Source organism: Chelonoidis abingdonii, chromosome 6 (assembly GCF_003597395.2).
Source record: "Chelonoidis abingdonii isolate Lonesome George chromosome 6, CheloAbing_2.0, whole genome shotgun sequence".
NCBI lineage: Eukaryota > Metazoa > Chordata > Testudines > Testudinidae > Chelonoidis > Chelonoidis abingdonii.
Window position 1 is genome coordinate 106763248 of NC_133774.1, and position 19435 is coordinate 106782682.

The window sequence follows — 19435 nt, forward strand, 5'->3', positions numbered from 1 at the left end:
CTCTTTAAATCGATTTCTATACTCCTACAAAACAAGAGGAGTAATGCTAAAATCGATATTACTATATCGGAATAGTGTTAGTGTGGACGGAAATCAATATTATTGGCCTCATTATTTTACAGTAGCTACCCACAGTGCACCGCTCCAGAAATCGATGCTAGCCTCGGACCATGGACGCACACCACTGAATTAATGTGCTTAGTGTGGACGCGCACAATCGACTTTATATCATCTGTTTTATAAAATCGGTTTAAGCTAATTCGAATTTATCCTGTAGTGTAGACGTAGCCTTAGTAAGCAGTGTTTATTCACCTGTTGCAATCTCCATACTGAAAAACAATAGTCAGATTATGTCACTGCATGTGTGTCAAGAGTACAGTTTTGTTCAATTTATTCTTGTCAAAGCCTTAACCCAGCAATTTATCCATAACTGGAGGTTCTACCCACAAGGAACAAGTTCCAAGACCCAAGTCTCTCTAAAAATAAAAAGAAAACATTACATGTCACTTTCAAATAATTCTGACAAGACCAGCTACATCAATATTAGGAACTTCAGGGAACAAACAAACAAAAAAAACCACCACACACACAAAAACCCTTCATTCTTGTTTAGGTTTTATTCTCATATTCGGAGAGAAAGAAGGGAAGAGAGGGAAATCAGGCTACAAAGAGTTTTCACTAAAATTGGGAAAAATATGTATTATTTATTAAAAGGAAAAAAAGTCAAAGATCGGTTATTGGTGCTGCATTACATAGGCAGATTTGACAACAAATTCTTTGTTATACATATATACTTCTTAGACCTTCTAAAAATTTAAACAAAAAAATTTAGAGAGAGAGATGAACCAGAATAATTTGATCCGGATGTTATAGTGTGCATCAATTCATCCACTTTTAAATTGACTTCTCAATAATAATAGATAAAGGGAAAAACAATCACAAGCATTCACACACAATGAAAAGTTGGGAATTGTCAGACCTGTGGTCCATCAAGACCAGTATCCTGTCTCCAACACTGATGCTTCAGAGGAAGGTGTAAAGTGCCCAAAAGAAGGAGAAACTAGTATTTCTTTGATGCAATCTTGTTTACTTATGAAGAACCTACACAATATTCCATTTCCCTGAACACAGTAAGAATCAAAATAGCAGAAGATAATTTCTTTGCTTACTACTCCAAGCCTCCTTCCAGACAGCACTCTACCCAAAATCTCTCTTAGCTTTTTTCTCAAGATCAAGTTACAAGCTCTCTCTAGGGATTCCCTGCTGCCTTCTGACTGTTCCTGTGGCATTTCCTCTTGCTTCTTGATTTGACTCTCACCCCACTCCATCAAACAATACCCAGGCCCCAAGAAGACCCCTCCTCCCACATAGCTCAGATTCCTGACTGGCCTTCCATATGGTCTGTTTTGGGTGATGACTCCTATTGTTTCACCTACCTATTTCACAAAGAGGTTTAACTTGTTTTTACATTTATCCCAAATGAAAGATGACCATTATATCCACCAGCTTCAACAAGGTTTCACTCAGCCCCCAAACAACAGTATTCCTTACGGTACTGTTGTATCCCTGACAACTGTATTGTATAAGTCAGCTATACAAAACTAAAAAATGACTGAAAAAATTTGAGAATTTCAATTCAACATGTGTGCTTATCTACTTTAGTATTCACAATGTATCAGATAAGTGATGAACTGTTATAAAAAACAAAAGTTAAGCATAACTTGCATTACTCAGTCTGTGGAAGAATTTCAAGATAAAAAATTTGCAGACAGGATTAACGCTGCCCTTTATAGGTATCTCCCATATGATCAGTCAGCCCTGAGGTAACTCTAGCCAACTCTTTTTAAAAATCAATCAATTAAATTGGTTTTGGATACTGAGCACCTCTGAAAGCATGGCCCTCCAGGGCATGCGTGGGGGGTGCAAGTAGGGGTACAGCCCCTACCCCAAAATCAGTGAGGACACAGAACTCCTCTGGGGCCGGGTCAGGAAATGATCGCTCCACTGGCTCTTGGGCCGTAGCACGGGAGGGTCGGGACGGAGAAGGAGAGCCATCTCCACTGACTGTAGCAGGAAGAGCCAGCTCCTCTGTCCCTGGGCCAGAGCGGGAGAGGAAAGATCTTCCAGCCCTGAGGCAGTGGTGGGGGGAGATCCAGCTCCTCCAGCTGCTGGGGGACAGCCAGGTCCACCAGGGCCACAGGGGGACGGAGAGAGCAATAGTAAGCTCCGCTGGCACTGAGAAGACGTAGCTCCTCCGACGGTGGGGGGCACAGGAAGTGCCCCTTCAGAAGTGGCTAAATTTGTATACTGTGCACACCCGATGGCCTAACCTCATACTGTATGCCACAGTTTTTCTGAGTAACATAATAAACAAAACTGAGCACTGGGAGCCCTATATGATATGCAAAGAGGGAGTGTGCTTGTCAACTGAATTGGCTTAACAAGATTGAAAAGCCCATCAAGCTACAGGTTAATATGTTGGAAGCAGTGGGCAGTGTTGCCAACACATGATTTTTTTCCGTGAGTCTCATACGTATTATTTTCCTTAAAGCCCCAACTCCTTGTGCCAAGTGGATATGTGATGATTTCAGCCTTCATTCCTAAAGAAAAAGTCAGTCTCTCATCCTCGGGGCTGTGGAGAAAGCTCCAAAATGGGACCCCAGTGCACCCTAAATGCTCAAAAAGCAGAAGGCAAATAAAAGGACCAAATTTCATTGTATCCTTTACTTTTTTGTTTGCGCTTAACAGAAACTCTGACATTGCTGGGGTGATATGCATCCTTAGAAAACATCTGATTTAATAAAAAAGTTTGATTTCAAAGTCAAATACACCACAGGACAGGGACAAGAGATTTAGTAATTTTTTAATCCATGATTATTTTACTTGCTTGCTGGAACTTCAAAACTATAATCTAAGCAGAAATTCCTAATTACAACCAGGCTTTATATACATACTTGGAGCATGACTTTTAAACATTACCAATTCACAATTTAAACAAGAGGGAGGAGACAGAACTCTGTGTGCAGTCAATTCATTGATCATTGAATTAGGCACTTGTATCAAATGCAAGCAGCTACTCAAAACAGGAGAGACAAACAAACAATGTGATGGAATTTGCATGCACCAAGCTGCACATCATGTAACGTAACATTTGCATTGCACGGATCAGAAAACCAACACTAATGTTTACCTTCCTGCAGGTTTAGGGAGAAACATTTATCTTGTTATGCTGAAGAGGTGAAATTCAAGATTTTGTTCTTCAGTCAAGTATAGCTGTATTTTTATATCTGTGTGTCCAAAGTATGTACAAGGATTTTTACCTTAAAGAAATACAGACTCAATTATGTAGTGTTTAAAAAAAAATCTTAACTGTAAATAGGTGACTAGAGCAGAGATTTTTTGTGAGTCACTCTGGAAACCTCTCTGATTCATATTATAAGCATTTCTGGATATATATCAACTTTCTAAAAGAGAGATCTTTAAGTCAGAGCATCCTTTGAGACAGATTGGAAAACGGAAAAAAAAAAAAAAAAAAACTAGTTCCAAGGGATTTGAAACTTAGCCTGCGATAACTAAGAACACATTATTCATTCTGGTGCATGGTACTAAATGCTACTGTTAAGAGTGTTGTGGCTTCAGCTCCATCCCTACCACCACCACCCCACCTCTCCACATCCCAGTTTCTAAATGCCCCAAACCTTCAGAAAACATTTTCCTCCCCAGCAGATTATACTCTCAGTACAGAGTTAATTGATAAAGTGATTAAGACCTTTTCAATAATTTGAGAGAAAAAAAATCTGTGAAACTGGACTTTTTTTAAAAAAAATATGCATAAAGAGGCTGAACTTCACAAATTGAAACATTCCAAGTGTCCAAATCCTCACTGGATTCTCTGGGCCAGGTTACAAAAAAAAAAAAAAAAAAATTATTACATTACAAAATAGAATTAGGCAGTTGAAACATTGATTTTACACATGCCCGGGACAAATTTTACACTCTGTTTTGTATTACAATACTATTTATAGGACTTTAAAATAGTGGCAAAACAATAGCATTAGTGTTGGTGATGTGGTTTTGTGCTATTTCACCATGGAGTTCCATAAAGACTTATGTTTTTGACTATGTCATTGTGGAAGCACACAGTAAAATCAGAAGAGATTTGAATACTAATTTTTTATCCAAGAAACTAAGAAACAACACTGATGCTTAGAACAAGTCAACAAATTCTGCACTTCCTGCACAGAATGTTTATAACTGTTAAAGCTATTGCTTTATGAGCACTTTAAATTTGCAATATGAGTTAGTGAGTGACTTTTGATTATCAACAATGCTATCAAATGACGACTTAGATATCCACTGGCCCGAGTTCTTCTCTCAGATACACTTTCATTTGATTAAGTTGATTGGGATGGGGGGGGTGTAAGGGGAAATCAGGGCCGTGAATATGCAATGGGGGAGAAGTTACTAGAGAATATAATGTTTTTACATAAACATTAACCTGAACATTTTAAGTTAAGGTTTCAAGCACACTTCAGGGGTTCTCAAGAACTTTCACAAATTTTGATTATATTAACAAAGAGACAATTGTCAACTGTTGGGGAGAAGGTGGTCCATGATATATGGCCCTTACTTCTAATAAGTAGGAATTGTTATTCATAAGAGATAGGAAAACAAAAAAAGTTCTGAATAAGGGTGCTGTTCTGTGAGAAACAACTGTATCTTCAAACAGATTTTCTCCTAGATTGCTGGAAAATCCAGTTACTGTTGCTTGTATTAGTGCATCACTCATCAGCATTTATGCTATTATATAATTTATAAGATACAACTAACAGCTTTGAGATGGAAGCTCTTACATCAGTGTTTGAGCAGATGTCTATGGACCATGAGTCTGGACCACAGAAGCACTGCTATGCAAATAGCTTTGTCACAGTGACAAAGCATCTGTCAGTCTTCAAAAAGCAACATATGCTGATACTTGTAACCAGGTCCAAGAGGACAAGGATTTTAGAGGTTTTATTGACCCTCCATTCCACCCAAATAAAAAGCTGGGAAAGGAACAAAACTATCCCAAACACCTATCCTCACCACCCTACACAGCTGCTTTCTGTCTGTTTTTGCCATCAGGTAAGTTCAGACAAGTTGTCCAATCACATCAAAATTAGAGCTATAGGAACTGCAAGACAACAAAACCAAATTGTAAAGTGACCTGCACAGATTCCAGGAGCACCTGGAAGCAGTAAGGGGAGATTTAGTACCAGTAAGTCTGAAGTCTCCCAGCCAAGGAGAGAAAAAGGTGGGGAGGGAAGGAGGTCATGGCCAAACAGCTGTACCCCATTACTTAAATAACACAGTTTCATCTTGTCTCATTAATGCCACCCTAAGATTACTTTTTCATCTAACCAAACATTATGGCTACTGCAAGGATTGGGAAGAAAGTAGTCCACAAGAGGATCTTTATAAAAATGGTCCACAAACACAAAAAGTTTGAGAACCACTGTTTAATGAGAAGCACTTGCTGCTCTACTGGTGATCTTTTGAAAGGTTGGCAGATGCCCTGCTCATTATATTATGTAATAAGTCAGATAGCTACATTTTTTAAAGATGAGGATTCCTTGCTGTTACTAAAATCTCTATTGATGAAAGTCAAATATAGTGGCCTTAAAAGAAAATAAAGCAGGGAAGAAAAAGTCGTCAAGAGTCGAATGACTCCAATGGTTCAGAGGTGCACCACACTCACAAGCTGGAATCCCCAGGCATTTGCACAAGGACTAAATTAGGAAAAAAAAGGATGTAATGATCTTCCAATCCACCCATGTGAGATGCAGTAGACTGTGCATATGTCCAAGATATGGATAATTCTTCTTCTGGCATTTTTCACCCAGCAGTGAAAGTTAATTGTTGACACTTAAGTTATCCTTGTTAAGTTTCACTGTTAATATCCACTGATATTGATAGGAGTAGTTCACACATCTAAGTGTTTTATTTCAGATTGTCTGCAGTGGTGGGCTTTTTATACCTGAATGTTTAGTTTTGGCAAGCTAGGGGAACCTACTCCACACTAACCTGCCATTCTTTAATGCCCATGTGCACCTGCAGTTAGTTAATGCACCCTGATCTTGTCCTGTTTCACAGAAGACTAGAGCAAAGGACATTAATATGCTGTTAGAGCACAACATGCTCATATAGGGATAGGGTGACACCGCAGCTTGCCACGAACTAACTGTTCCTGTAGACAAGCCTCAAGTTATTTTGCACCTAATAACTAATTGTAAGGGTAAGCTGCAATGGGGCAAGTCACCGTTTACACTGGTGAAACACAACTACTATAGGTGTTTAAATTGGTGCAGCTATACCAACTTAAAAAAATAAAGTTCATAGACAAGACCTCAGGTTGACGTCACTATGCCAGTTTACACACAAGTCTCATCTTCACTAGAAAGTTTGTGTTTAAAAACTGCGTTTAAACAATTGAGTTAGGTGGCATGATGCTGATCTTGACAAGTAGTGTTCTGCATCTTGTCACAACTCAGTTGTTTTTCAAAAGTCCTGTTTAAATATAATTAAGCTTCCTGGCGAAGACAAGCCCTTTGAAATATAAACTAAGACTCTCTTCAAACATAAGAGCAGAGACTTCAGAAAAAGTGGACCACAAAAAGGCAGCCTCTAGAATTAAATACCAGCTCACTAGGCCACTGCTATTGGCCCAATTTAAAGAAAGGAATGGGAGATAAGAAAGCTGGAAATAATGGCTCAACAGCAGCAGACATGGAAGAGCTACATTCTGCTCCAATTTATATCAGTTTTTAGTCAAAAGAAAGTCACAGCAAAAGAGCATACACCCCAGCCCTGAGTTGATTAAAGTTCCTACTGGCAAAACAAAAGCGAACCAATGAAGTTTTAATCAATTCACCTAATTTATGATATTTTCAAAAAAAAAAAAAGACAAAAAAACATTCCATAAAAAGTCAAGAATCTGAACATTTAGGTGCAAAACAAGACAGGAAGCAGCAATATCACAAACTCATTCATGAAAAGCTTTACAAATGACAAGTTCTGCTGATATTTTATCCTGGAGTCAGATTGACACTCCAGAATGTTAAAACATGATTTAAGTCTGTAGTGGGAGGGACCAATTTTGTTAGACAAGAGGGTCATCATATTCCACAGCAAGCCTGATTGATGGCTTATCTTTCCCTGTCACTTAAACACATGCAATGAAAAGCTTGGGGATCTCATTTTTTTTTTTTTTTTTTTTACTAAATAAGAGTGTCCCACAGCCAAACATTCCATTCTCCCCCTTCAGAGTTTTGCAAAATCTTTGAAGAGGATTTAAATATATATATTGTTTAACTTAGACATCAAATCTCATTTCCCTCCTAAATTTTTGTTCCTACTGGGCAACATATTTCCTGCAGAAGGACTTGTTAAACATTTCAAATATATTTTGTCACAGAAATGAGTACTAAAATTCACGATTCGTTGGTTTCCAGCCACTTTGTGTGCATGCACGTGTGTAATATAGTACATGAAACTATTACGATATTTTTTATAATGCTATACATTATGTGCAAGAATCATTTTTTCAAAAAAAGACAAACCCCATGATACAAAGAAAACAGTACATAAAGGCAAAAAAACACTTAGAGAAACAAATGCTTCCATAACTATTTTCCTCAAACAGTTCATAAGTGATGAAAGTCACCTAAGAGATGCTTCAGCTTGCTATTATTGTGTATGTCAAAAGGTCTTATCAGGCACCAGATGGCAAGTAAAGAAAAATTACGTGGCACACTGTTTCCACTATAACATTACTTAACACCTAAAATATCCATATTATACAAGTTAGCCACATTGCTGGAATCTTCAAAGTGAAATATGAATCATTTAATAGAAAACTTGATTACAGTTTGACTTTCCAGGATCAAAAGTACAGATTACTTTAAATAGCACGAGATACATAAACTAAGATCGACTCGCTCCCATCCTTCTTATGCTTTTCCCAAAGTCAAAAGCAAGTGTTTAAACATTACTTGTCCTAATGAAACAAGTACACAGACATTGAAAGACTATTTTAACTACATGCTCTCCTATTTACAAAACAGCTCTCCTACAAGTTGCATGTCCTCTGGAATGGTGGCTGAAAGTTTAGCATATCAGACACATAAATACCTTGAAATGCCAGCTACAAAAGTACCATGCACACACCTGTTCTTATTTACCGTGTCACCTGAAAGTTAGAAGTGCGCTGCATTATCTCCAGTAAATGTAAACAAATGTTTGTCTTAGCAATTGGCTAAACAAGAAGTAGGACTGAGTGGACTTGTAGGCTCTAAAGTTTTACATTGTTTTGTTTTTGAGTGCAGTTATGTAACAAACAAAACAAATCTACATTTGTAAATTGCACTTTCCCGATAAAGAGATGGCATTACAGTACTTGTATGAAGTGAACTGAAAAATACTATTTCTTTTATCATTTTTACAGTGCAAATATTTGTAATAAAAAACAAAATGAGTGCTATAACTTTGTTGTAATAGAAATCAATATACTTGAAAAGGTAGAAAAACATCCAAAATATTTACAACCAATAATAGAATATAAATTGAAATTTAACAGTGCGATTAAAACTGCGATTGGGCTTAATTTTTTTAATCTCGTGCTTAATTCTTTCATTGTTTGACAGTCCTATTTTTTTTAAAGTGTGTCTCCAATAGTAAGCAAACTTTTCTATTAACCTGTTGATTTAATAACTCAAAATTTAAGTTGTGTAAAAAGTGACAAAAGAAACCCAAAGCTTTTTAGAAACTTTACACCAATAGAACCATTTTCACTGGTACAAAATGCCCTTAAAATATTTGTTTTTAATCTATGCACACACTTTTCTTGAGTATTTGAAACTTAAATATTGTATGATTGGACCTGAAAGTGAAATTGACTATGATGTTAATTTCATTTTCATTGTCCAAGTTGACAGTAATACAAAGAGTGAATTGGATTTTAAGTTTCCAATTTTAGTACTCTAATGTACATTTTCACAGATCAGTGTTAATCAAAATAATTAAGAGCAATAGCTTCTTTTCTTACTGAAAACTTTTAAAATTAATAGGTGTTTGGGTTTCTGTAGTGTTCTTACCATGTATTTTGTATATAATCAGTGTTTAATGCACGAACCTTCATTGTAAGTTAAAGGAAATGCCAACACAAACATTTCTTTCCTCTGAACAGGTCTACATGGAGCTCTCAACATCAGCAGCTGCTGGCACTTTGCCCAACCTAGAGAGTCCCGTCATTTCTAACATTAATAGAAATACACCCATGGAAACATTGGTGAAGAGACAATGGCCCAAAATAAAAGACGCCACATTTTCATTCTGAGCACAGGAAGATAACCCCCAGATTAACAATAGAGATGCCTCCATAATATGCAAAGGCAGTCCTTTTTCACCTGGAAAGAAGATCTTGAGGTTTTCATCACATGGCTTAGGTCCTGGATAATCTAGAAGCCTCCTTCTGCTTCTGGGATAAGATCTGAAGAGAAAGGGGGCTAAAGCATTCAAGCAGATAGTTGCCAAATATAACCATAAAGATGGGAATAAGGTTTTCCCAATGGAGGACCTCAAATCCAGAATCTGTCTCCCCCTCTGGTCCAACAGAACTAGAGAGTCGGCAATATGCCCGAAAAGTCAAGACCCACCTATTTACACACAGACTTTTGCTATATTTTATAAATAGTGTTGTAGTGCAATGGATGAACTAAATAGCTACAGCCATCTAAACACTCAAAGCATACTGCTGAAGTTAATGTTTTCCCACAGGCAGGCTACATTGCCTGATATTGCTAGTTCCCATCTGATAAAAGACAATGAGTGTGCCAAGTGGAAAATGGTTGGTTCTAGATTATTAAAAAAAAATTATAAAAGCAAATGCTGAGACTAAATCTATATATATGCCAGCAAAGCAGTCCCAGCATGGATGCACCTTATACTGGCAAAGCTGTGTTGCTGCCAATACAGGGGGTCCCTGGTATAGGTCTTCCTCTTATCCGTTGTTTCAGATATCCATCATTCATCAATAGGGGAACATGTTCCAATTCACGTTGGTCCCGATCTGCATATCGGTCATTGGCACTTACAGTACTGTACTCGCTTCAACTTGTGTGTTTCTCTGTGGGTGCTTACTATCCACTGGCAGCCAGCGCTCCCCCCCCCCAGCACCTCCCGTTCACAGGGCCGCTAATCAACTCTTCTCCCTCCCTCCCAGTGCCTCCTGCCCTGCCATGATCAGCTGTTCAATGGTATTCAAGAGGTGCGGTGGGAGGGGGAAGAGGGAGGAGCAGGGACAGGGTATGCTCGGAGGAGGAGGCGGAACTGAGTGGGGTGGGAAGAGGCGGAGCAGCCATGAGTATGTACAGCTTATTCCAAGCTGCTACCATCACCACCAAGCAAGACAAGCTATACAAGCAGAAGTGCAGCTTTGCTGGTATAACTGCAGCCACGCTAGGGGCTTTTGCCAGCACAGCTATGTCAATCACAATTCATACCTCACCATTCCCCTCACTGACATAGCTATACTGCCAGAAGTCCATAGGATACACCTGACTATGAAATATTAGTTAAAACAATTCAAACAAATAGCGGACTGAAAATATTCAACCTCACTCAAAAGAAGAGCCATCATGCTGTATCAAAAAAAAAAAAAAAATCCATACGATAAAACCTGAAACCATGTGCTACGCCACCATTCCTAGATGTGGACTGTTTTAGATTGTAGGCATGTTTTGAGAGTTCTGAATATGGCTGATCCAAGACCAAAACCACGCCCCTTTTAAATACATGTGCTCATATTTGGTTTGTAAAATATTTCATATTTAGCAATCAGACAGTATAAGAAGTTCAAATACAGCCTTTTTGACATTGCTACCATTCTAATTTAGCTGTTGTCAAGTTTATGTAGGCTAAAGAGTGAGAACTTCAGTTTTTTTGAAGGGGTAGGGAAGAGATTTTTAAACTATAAAACTCATTACATTACAGATGTGGCTCATTGTAGGTAAAGATGAAGGGCTGAGTTCTTAAAATTGCTTACTGACAGCAACACCTTTTGTGTTGGTATCCTCCATTTCCCCCCTTCTGAATTCTAAGATCCACATTTTATTTGTAGGCATTTGGGGAAATGTTCAAACCTTGCATGGATTAAGATCCACAAGAAAGGCCATTGGTGCATTCCATGCTTATCCTTTTTCTCAAGCTATCAGCATCTTTGATAGGATTTCTACTAGCAGAACACAGCATTTCTTTACAACGTACTTTCAGGAACAGTATTCAAGAGTTAGTGTGTACCTTCATAAATCCAATTCACTAGAGGTTTATTAAAGTGCATCCATATTTCCATGTTATCTAGAACAGGGACAACACAACAGCCTTCTGCCATCTGGAATTCATCTGAACACCAAAAGCTTCATGTGTTTTACCACAGGTCATCACTTACAATACATTAGGAATAGGAAATTCAAGTTGCCAAGACACTGGAAGAGGTACAGACATGACTTACTTCCCATTCTGATCAAGCTACTGTCACTTCCACTGAGGGTTAGTTGATCTGCCATTTGTACAGCCCACATAGGATCAGGAGGCCTCCAAAAGATATTTCTCACACCACCCAACCCACTCCCAGCAGAAGTTTTTTATTCAGCTTTAGGCCTGTCCTGTTTCCAGGTTCTGCAGTAGTCCTGACTGATCAATCAGAGAGGCACAAATCTATTCCCTTCGATGTAGTCACAAATTACCTCTGATTTCAAGAATTTCACATTTCAGGAAAGAGTGAACACATTACTCTTTAAAAGCAGCAGAGAATCCTGTGGCACCTTATAGACTAACAGACGTTTTGGAGCGTGAGCTTTCGTGGGTGAATACCCACTTCTTCAGACGCAGGTAGTGGAAATTTCCAGGGGCAGGTATATATATGCTAGCAAGCAAGCTAGAGATAACGAGGTTAGTTCAATCAGGGAGGGTGAGGCCCTGTTCTAGCAGTAGAGGTGTGAAAACCAAGGGAGGAGAAACTGGTTCTGTAATTGGCAAGCCATTCACAGTCTTTGTTTAGTCCAGAGCTGATGGTGTCAAATTTGCAGATGAACTGAAGCTCAGCAGTTTCTCTTTGAAGTCTGGTCCTGAAGTTTTTGTGCTGCAGGATGGCCACCTTAAGGTCTGCTATAGTGTGGCCAGGGAGGTTGAAGTGCTCTCCTACAGGTTTTTGTATATTGCCATTCCTGATATCTGATTTGTGTCCATTTATCCTTTTCCGTAGTGACTGTCCAGTTTGGCCGATGTACATAGCAGAGGGGCATTGCTGGCATATGATGGCGTATATTACATTGGTGGACGTGCAGGTGAATGAACCAGTGATGGTATGGCTGATCTGGTTAGGTCCTGTGATGGTGTCGCTGGTGTAGATATGTGGGCAGAGTTGGCATCGAGGTTTGTTGCATGGATTGGTTCCTGAGCTAGAGTTACTATGGTACGGTGTGCAGTTGCTGGTGAGAATACGTTTCAGGTTGGCAGGTTGTCTGTGGGCAAGGATTGGCCTGCCACCCAAGATCCGTGAAAGTGTGGGATCATTGTCCAGGATGGGTTGTAGATCCCTGATGATGCGTTGGAGGGGTTTTAGCTGGGGGCTGTATGTGATGGCCAGTGGAGTCCTGTTGGTTTCTTTCTTGGGTTTGTCTTGCAGTAGGAGGCTTCTGGGTACACGTCTGGCTCTGTTGATCTGTTTCCTAATTTCCTCGTGCGGGTATTGTAGTTTTGAGAATGCTTGGTGGAGATTTTGTAGGTGTTGGTCTCTGTCTGAGGGGTTAGAGCAGATGCGGTTGTACCTCAGTGCTTGGCTGTAGACAATGGATCGTGTGATGTGCCCGGGATGGAAGCCGGAGGCATGAAGGTAGGCGTAGCGGTCGGTAGGTTTTCGATATAGGGTGGTGTTAATGTGACCATCACTTATTTGCACTGTGGTGTCTAGAAATTACTCTTTAAATGTTAATCCTAGTTAGCCTTACAGCAGCCTACAAATTATTGCAGGTCTCTCCTCCACCTACCCCCACAACTTAAATAATTGAACATTCTCCATTTTATCCTCCAAATTCCCTGATCCAAGGAAAATACTTGCAGCTCTCCCCTACACAAAATATATAACCTGTTGATTTATAAATTACTACACTACTTATTTCAACAGCAGAAAATTGGTTTACACATGATACAACAAACTAAGGGGGAAAAATCTTAATGGCCAGAAGTCTGACACAGGTACAAGTATCTAATTTCCTGCCCAATGAACAACAAGGGAGGCTGCTGAGTTGCCAGTCAGAGGGATGGGTGATCAGGAAGGCTAAGAGAAAGAAAAAAAAAGAGCCAAGAAACAGAATGCCCATGAAAGATGGTGCCACTGGGGAAATGCGCTAATTATACATGTCAGCCACACAAATAGTGCCTTAAAAACACAGGTGTGGGGCCAGGGAAAAATGCAGTGCTGAGGCTTGGTCTACATTTAAAATTTAGGTTAACAGGAGTGTGAACAAACCACACCACTGACTGACAAAAATACATTGACCTAACTCTAGCGTTAAGACACAGCTATATCAACAGAAGAATGCTTTTGTCAACGTACCGACAATTGGTCAGGGAGGTACTGTTCTTACACCAACGGAAGACCCTGTCTATCAGTGTAGGCTATAGCTACACCATGCAGTTATGCCAGTGTAGCTTCATACAGTCAGGTAGTTGTTAGTTTTGCCAGAAAGGCTAGCAACCCAAATAGACTGTTACAAAACTGAAATTCATTCACTGCTGCAACATACAGTTTGATTTTCGGAGGGAGATAACTTCTAGCATTTTGTTACAGCCTGGTAACTGTAAACTCAGTTGCAGCTGCCAAGGCCAAGCAGCTTACTTTGCAAGTCAATCCCTGATTTATGCTATTTTAAAACTTCTGGATAAAAAAAATACATAACTAGTTTATTACATTTTGGGGGTTAAAAGGGAAGCAGCACGGTTTTAAAAAAAGGGTGGTGAATTAACAGGAACAGCTCAAATCAAAATTAGCAGGCTTGAATTATTAAAACAGTGAATATGGATTGTTTAAATGATGTGCAGGCCAAGTTTAGACAAGATACTGTAACTCATGTTGCTGTTGCACACTGTATCAGCTACTACCTTGAGCTTGCTATTCTAAATCAAGATTATCCCAGACTAAAATCCCTTTCAAATTAGCCACATGATACACATCAAAATCTATCTCGTTCAGAATACATAGCAGAAACTCAGCCAGCAGCTGATACAGCCCAAATTAGGGGCATTCTTAAGGAGATTCTGTTTTCCTCTCCAGAATATTGGCTTTCATTTTTAAGAGAACAAAGTCTCTAGCTTTTATGGCTGCAAAGAAAATGTAAGGACTGTGAACCAGATACAACTGATGCCTTCATAAGAATCTGCAGAAGGCCTGGACTGGAACAATAGCTCTGAAGGGTATGAACTGCCCGTTCATTTCATTAAGGTGTTAAATCCGATGCCTACGGATGATAATTAAATTGTCATCATTGTTGGCCATTTCATTCCTCATGTAAGAAGCGAGAGGGGAAAGTTACTGACCTGCACAGTTTTGGTGCCAGACACGGATGGAATTTAAGACATACAGCCATTTCCCTCATCCCACAAAATAAAGGAGCTAAGCCCAAGCAGCCTAGCAGAGCACGCTGGCATACTAAAGCACTACAGAGGGGGAGCAGAGCAGATCTTAAGGAGTCCACTGAGCACACACACACACACACATTCTGAACATCTGCATAATCAACGATAAGCAACATTGCATTTGGCAACTCACATGGGAGGAGCTTGGAAGAGAACAACCACCTAATCCCCTTACCCTATCTATCTCCCCATATCCAGCCCTTGACTAAAGGCTCTTTGTTTTTCCAGGAAAAGTCTCTCTTGTTCAAGGCTTTGCAAGAGCTAGAAGGTGCTAGGCTAAAGTTCCCAGCAATGAAAGACTGCCATCTTTAGGCATGGCAAATCTGAGAGGGTAACTTTTCTACATCTTTTGGAGACAAAGCTGCTGGGGGAATGAGTAAATAAATAAATCAGATCTGACAGAGAGGCCAGGATTTAACAGGCTACAACCACCACAATTCACATGATTTCAATGCTTTGACTGTACATACTGACCTGATCATAAAAAGAGATATTGGCTCATTGTGGCAGTACACAGACTGTCTGCTCAAAAATTTTACACATGGACTGAGTGAGGAGAAAGGTGCTCTGTGTCCACAGTTGCCACTGAAATTATACCCAAATTACACAAGAGATCTACAAGTGACAAGTAACATGCAAGTTTAACAGATCTTTTAACTGTCATGCCATCTGCCATCTGCCTTCAGTGCTCTTATTAGCAATATCATTCTTACTGTCCCTTTAGCTCTGCAGTGGAAGAATGTGGGGTTTTCATAAACTTAAATAAGCCCCTCCCATATTTTCTTATCTATATACACACGCACACTTTTTATATATAAAGGAGAATATGTATATTTTCACATGAACAGATATATGGATGGAGCAAAAGGACTTAATGCAGATAGGACTGAGCAGACCTGCTCTAGTTACTTTGAAACACCAGACACTATTTTCTACTGGCTTAAACGAGGTCAGGGGAAAAAATCCCAAATTTGTGGACACATTCACAATAAGCACTCACTTCAACAGCTGGCAGCACAATAGCAGCGTTGTTCTGAATGATCAGATCTAGATTCCAAACTAGAAGGACATTATTCCAATACCGAAATGGTATTATCTATTTTTTTACTTGAGCTTAGACAGTTTCATTTTTAATTGCCACGCTCAGGTGAATACTGATGGAGGCATTTTTAGTTTACAATAAAGCAAAGACCCAAAAAAAAAAAAGGCACAAGAGTCAGACACATACAAAGAAAAACCATGGAAAAATCCTGACAGCTGTCCAAAAGAAAACAAGCAGAACATAAATGTCTTTACACAGTCACAAATACAATAATATTCCACTAACTTTATTTTAGAGACTAAAACCTGAGCCTGAACACTGAGACCACTAAAGTCTTAGCTGCCTATCGACAATGAAGTTCCAAACCTAGTATACAAGATATGCCTTCTCTAACAAGTTGTTCACATTTCATTTTGCAAATTTTACTAGGCAAAGTTATATTATGTTTTACAAACAAGACTTAAATAATTCCTGCTGGAGTCTTGTGCTGTGTCAGCTCATACATAGTTATGAAAGGTACATTATATTTTTCATATTCACCAGCATGGTAAAAAGCAGTCAGCAAGTTCTTAAAGAATAACAAAAAAGATATCCTGAACAATATCCAACACTCATGTTTGTGAGGACATGTTTGTTAAATAGCTTGATGACAGATCAGAATTAAAAAATACAAAAACACTCAGCTGTTTGTAATAGTCCTTGAAATTGATTTCAGCTTACTAGCCAACATGTTTTTTCTTGCATCATGTGCTCACGTTGGTTTGTTATTTTGAGACTGCTCATGAGTGTGCTGGGTAGTTGACACCATGCTGTTCTTTAAAAAAAATTGCAGCAAAAGAGGAAGGGTGGGGAGAAATAAGGATTCTAGATTCATGGGGAAGGGAGAAAAGCAGGTAAATAATTTCCATCCCATCATACTTTCTTTGGAGAACAATTATTTATTTCTTCAAACAAAAACCCACACCACACACACCACCATAATTGTAAAGAGATAAAGATACAAGGGGAAAGAACAGTCAGAGCTCCAATGACAACTCATTATTAAAGCTGATACTTTTCCTCCCACTAATATATACAAATACAGGCTTACATTTAGCTTTGTAAGGTTGTCATAATAAGCCACAATATTTAAGCAAACAACAGAAGCTTACTCTAAAGCTCACATAAGTCACACCAGATAGAATTAAGGGTTAAAAGATCAGACATTTGTTTACAAGCTAAAACTTGATGAAGATCTGAAAGTTCAACCACAAGCAGCAGCTTTGATGTATCTCTCTCTAATTATTTCAGTCACAATGCAGGTACCTTTATGGAACATGTTTAACTCATATTTAACTCATATTTAGAGACTACTGAGTGGTAACAGAGCAAGAAATGTAGTAAGAACAATGTTTAACTCATATTTACAGCATATGGGTACAAAGAGAGCAAGAAATGAAGTAACAGGCAATCATCTAGATTTTCAGTACAATTTTGTTCAACCATTGGACCCTATAGCAGAGTTCAAACACTTACCTTTTATAAGAAAGTAGCAACAGACATGATAGGTGCAGTATAGATAGATCCTGTCCCTATTCTCACCAGCAGTGTGGCCAGACACCCCAATTTGGCCACCTTATTTAATACCATCAATGTAATATCCCCTTGAGAACTATGGTCGGGTCTCCGCAGGTGAGAGCTACCACATCACAGGCCCTAGTAGCTACTCTATCCATGGTAGCACCCAACGCCTTTAAAACAGTGCCCTTACAGCAGAAACAGAAGGAAGCATTTCCAAGCGATGCTCCAGCCCAGCGGCCAAGGCAATATTGGGGAGTGCTATATGGCAACAACTACGTTACAATGCTGAATTGGGGCAGGCGTCACGGAAGACACCAAGCCCCAGAAGACAGTAACTAGCCATAATCCGACCGGGACCTTGGCTGCAAAGATCTATTTCAACCTGTTTCGGGAGTGGAGGAGTGATCACATGAACGCCCTTCTGGCTAACAGCGCTTCCGCTTCCAGCCAGGGCAGCGCTTATCCTGTGGCCTCGGGTCCTCTGCCAGGGGGCTGGACCGGTTCCCTGCCGGGACACCTCGGGGGTTTCCTTGCACAGCTGCGCGCAGGAGTTAGCCCCGCGGCGGCGGCGCCTCCAGGGGGGGGGAGCTGCCCTGAGCCTCACCTGTCAGCCCGGCCTCCCGCGAGCATCCCCCGGGGGCGCCTCCGGCCAGCGAGCCGCAGCTGCCGGCCGGAGGGAGCCTGCACACTGGGCTGGGGGAGGGGGACTAACACGAGCCTGGCACCAGCGGGAGCCCGGCAGGAACAGCTGCGGCGGCCGGGCGCGGCAGGAGGAAGGAGCCGCTCCCACCGAGCCCGGGCCCCTCCTGCCGGCCGGGAGCGCGGCGCTGCCCCCAGGGCACGGAGCGGGACAGGGGGATCTCTCGCGGACCCTGCGCCTCGGCTCGGGCAGGGGGGGCGGGATCGAGCCTTCCCCTGTCAGGGCCCCGCTCATTCACCTGCCGCCACCCCCAGCGCAGGAGACCCGCCTCGCCGCCCGGGACTCACCCCCGCAGCAGCTGTGCGCCCGGCCGAGGCCCCCCTGCTGCAGCCTCAGGAGCAGCCAGCCCCGCCGCTGCTGTTTGGAGAGGAAGCGGCCACCATGTTACTTTCACCCCCGCAAGCGGCTGGAGGCGGATCCCGGACCCGCCCAGGAGGCGGTAGTGGGGGGGAGCGGCCACACACGGGCTGCGCCGCCGGCTGCTTCACCGCCAGGGGGCGCCAGAGAGCAACGGCTGCCCCAGCGGCGCAGCCCCGGCGTGCGCAGAGCGCCGCAGCCGCCTATCAGAGAACCTGGGCGTGGTGCAGACCCAGCTCGTACGGGTATAATACAGGGCTGTGAGGGTCTTACCAATGTGGTCATAGGGATATCAGCGCAAGATGTGCTGCTACACCAGCTAGGAAGAGTTGTTATTATGGCGGTGTAGCTTATTCCCCTCCCCTGTACAGGAATAAGCTAAATGCACATCTAGAGGGGTAGCTGTGTTAGTCTGCATCTATAAAAGCAGGAAAGAGTCCTGTGGCACCTTAAAGACAGACATATTGGAGCATGAGCTTTTGTGGGTGAATACCCTGCGTATTGCATCTGATGAAGTGGGTATACACCCACGAAAGCTCATGGTCCAGTATGTCTGTTAGTCTATAAAGTGCCACAGGACTCTGCTGCTTTTACTAAATCCGGATAAACACATTTATTCCTGGTGCCTCCTGGTCAGCACAATAACGTCTGTGTGTAGACAAGCCCTCGCTAACATTTCTAACTTGGGTGCTTAAAGTTAGGTGCTTAAAGAAAAGCGGAGGTGTGGAGGGGAAGAAAAAGATGCACCTGCAGCCAGGCGTGCTGGACTAATATGTAGAGGGGGTGCTGAGAGCCATTGAATCAAACTGTAAACCCTGTATATCAAGGGTCGGCAAGTGGTGTGCCGAGTCTTCATTTGATTCAGTCTAAGGTTTTGTGTGCAGTCATAATTTTATATGTTATTGATATAGACATGATCTCTCAGTTATAAGTATGATAATTAATATTGTTGTATGTATACATTCAATAAAGCGTTTTGAAAACTGTTTTAAGCAAGCATTAATTTAAAATATATAATTAAAATACAGATGCCCCCCACACTCCCT

At 40.9% G+C, this 19435-nt stretch overlaps 1 protein-coding gene across 7 annotated transcripts in view; it reads right to left on the reverse strand.

Annotated features, from left to right (window-relative positions):
• The window catches only part of DENND4C (DENN domain containing 4C), a 134045-nt gene extending 115527 nt beyond the window's left edge, over window positions 1–18518 (reverse strand). For 4 of the 7 annotated variants that reach the window (XR_012656156.1, XM_075067309.1, XM_032797541.2 and 1 more), the window contains exon 1: window positions 18320–18518. The gene's annotated coding sequence lies outside the window, so the exon portion shown is untranslated. Of the gene's footprint in view, window positions 1–3190; window positions 3394–17287; window positions 17735–18270 lie in introns of those variants that run through there. The other 3 variants (XM_075067306.1, XM_075067308.1, XM_075067307.1) reach the window with 3 other exon arrangements.
• Window positions 18519–19435: the final 917 nt, after the last annotated feature.